The following is a 2,745-nucleotide window of genomic DNA, read 5'->3' as shown; positions in this document are numbered from 1 at the left end:
TATGAAGTTCACTGACCACCAGGTCACCCCTCACCCCTTGCCTGCCTGCCTGATCACCCCTAACCACCTCTGCTTGCCTGCCTGATTGGCCCTAATGACTCTGCCTGCCTGTCTGATGCCCCTAACTGCTTTCCTGCCTGACTGATCACCCCTAACCGCCTTTGCCTGCCTGACTGATTGCCTCTAACCATTTGTCTGCCTGCCTGATTGCCTCTAACCACTCACCTGCCTGCCTGATCATCCCTAACCCCTCTGCCTGCCTGCCTGCCTGATCGTCCCTAACCACTTGCCTGCTTACATGATCACCCCTAACTGCTCACCTGCCTGATCACCCCTAACAACCTCTGCCTGCCTGCCTGACTGCCCCTTACTACTCTTCCTGCCTGATCTCCCCTAACACCTCACCTGCCTGCCTGATCACCCCTAACCATTCTGCCTGCCTGCCTGATTGCCCCTAACCACTCGCCTGTCTGCCTGATTGCCCCTAACCACACACCTGCCTGTCTGGTCGCCCCTAACCACTCACCTGCCTGTCTGATCACCCATAACTGCCTCAGCCCCTGAAACCGCAACTTCATCTGGAAGGACATCTAGAATGATGTCTGGAAGATCATTTGGCTGTCTGGTCTAATTAGCATATTATACTTTTCTTATTATAGATCATTATTAATATTATTTTAGTCAATGCTTCCTTGCTATTTCTCTGGGATAGTAGATAATTTATTAGTCTCCATTTCACTAATATTTCAGCCTTTCAAGAGTCCTTGCTTTCTTGTAAGAATTTTGGTCTAACTCCCCAATTGTAAGTGATCCAAAGACTTCATCTCTTTTCCCTTTGTGAATGTAAATACCCCAGCCCCTGGTTATTACTGGGTATGGTAACACTTCAAGGTTGCCAGAGGGTTAACTTATATGTTTACTGCTTTGGCTGTTAACAACATTTTTCCTTCTGACACTTAAGAATTTCTCTGTCTTGCCCTGACTGGTTTGGCTCAGTGGATAGAGTGTCGGCCTGCAGACTGAAAGGTCCCAGGTTCGATTCCAGTCAAGGGCATGTACCTTGGTTGCAGGCATATCCCCAGTAGGAGGATGTGCAGGAGGCAGCTGATCAATGTTTCTCTCTACTTGATGTTTCTAACTCTCTATTCCTCTCCCTTCCTCTCTGTAAAAAAATCAATAAAATATATATCTTAAAAAAAAGAATTTGTCTTGTGAGCTAATACATGCTGCTTTTAAAAGTATTGCATTATATTCAACATTTGTAAGGGTTTATATTGAGATGGATTAAGGATAGTCTCATCTGCTATTTTGCTGATATTGTTTATCTAGTCCTATTACTTTTTAGGAAATCACCAGAGTGATACACTCCTCTAAGCCTAAAATTTATAAATATATAAAGAAATAATGCAAAATGTTTGTCTCTAATTGTTTCAGTTAGCTCTGACCTGATTGGCTATGACCAATTTAACTCCCTGGTCTTAGAAAGGCCCTTTCAGTGCAGCTTTTAGTGTCTTGGGAGAGGCCATTAAGGGGAGCATAATTATAAAATTAGGTTCACCACAAGAATTAAGATTACAAATCCAGATTATCAGTCAGATTCAGAACCAAGATATAGAGAGTAGGTACTGTTTCAAGATTAGTCTATTGCAGCTACCATTTATTATTGGGCCAAACCCTCCTTTTTTTGTATTTTCTGGGATCTGGACTTTTACAATTTGGCAATCACACACACAGGTTTCCAGTCACTCTTTTCATTCACCCATTCCAGTCTTGCATTACAACTATTATTTTATCAATATGGCTCTTTCTAAAGTCACCCACAATTTCCAATATTATACAGATAACTACTCCCTTCCTCCTTTAAAAGTGTCCCCTTTTGGCTTTAGTTACACTACAGTATCCTGGATTTTCTTCTATCACTCATTGCCCTCTTCTGTCTTATCTTAAATCATGGAATACCTCAGGGCTTATTTTTGAGGCTCTTCTATTTTTGTTCTTTAGACTATCATCTAGTCTCACACTTTTAATGTCACATATATTCTAATGGTTGCCAATTTCATATTTCCAGCCCTAGCCTGTCAAATTCATATATTCTACTCCTTAATTGACATCTTCACTTGGCTATCTATACATTATCTCAAAGTTAATTTGTTTGATCTTCCACTGCTATTCTTAATGGCAACATTATCCACCCACTTGATTAAGCCAAAACTTTTATTTTCCTTAAACTTCATTCCCCAAATCCAGGTATGAGGAGGAAATCTTATTGGTTCTACCTACAGATATATTGCAAATCTGTCCAATGGCCCTATTAGGTGCAAATATTATTACTTTCATTGTGTAGTTACACAAGCAGAGATTAAGAGCACATGTTAGTAATTTGCCTAAGGGTACACAGCTTTTATGTAAAGAAATCTTTATTTCACATCCACTATTTTTCCAATGAGAACTTCACCCTCAAAGAATACTTGTAAATAAATTAGTGAACAAATTGATCTAAGTAATAATAAAATCCATAACCTTAGTTTTATCAGAAGATTATTCTCTCCTACTGAAAAAAAACAACAACAACTCTGCATCTATAGAGTGGAGAGACCTTTGTTGCATATGAAAAGCTTTGTTACATGTAATATAGGGTAACCTAAAATCATCATGTGTTAATACTTCTCTTTTTTTCTTTATTGATTAAGGTATTACATATGTGACCTTATCCCCCCACTGCCCCCCGACCTCCCCACTCATGCC

At 40.1% G+C, this 2,745-nt stretch overlaps 1 protein-coding gene and 1 long non-coding RNA gene across 2 annotated transcripts in view; one reads left to right on the top strand and one right to left on the bottom strand.

The window, feature by feature from the left end:
- TENM1 (teneurin transmembrane protein 1) overlaps positions 1-2,745 on the top strand; it is a 409,966-nt gene that overhangs the window by 212,319 nt on the left and 194,902 nt on the right. The window lies entirely within an intron of this gene.
- Positions 1-2,745, bottom strand: part of LOC107185031 — an 11,570-nt gene that overhangs the window by 5,565 nt on the left and 3,260 nt on the right. The window contains exon 2 of the long non-coding RNA XR_001515938.1: positions 2,451-2,456. This is a non-coding gene — a long non-coding RNA (uncharacterized LOC107185031). The remainder of the gene's footprint in view (positions 1-2,450; positions 2,457-2,745) is intronic.

The sequence above is a fragment of the Myotis davidii genome, unplaced genomic scaffold (assembly GCF_000327345.1).
Source record: "Myotis davidii unplaced genomic scaffold, ASM32734v1 scaffold569, whole genome shotgun sequence".
Lineage (NCBI taxonomy): Eukaryota > Metazoa > Chordata > Mammalia > Chiroptera > Vespertilionidae > Myotis > Myotis davidii.
The sequence above is the reverse complement of the archived record's forward strand: the minus strand, read 5'-3'. Positions and strand labels throughout refer to the sequence as shown.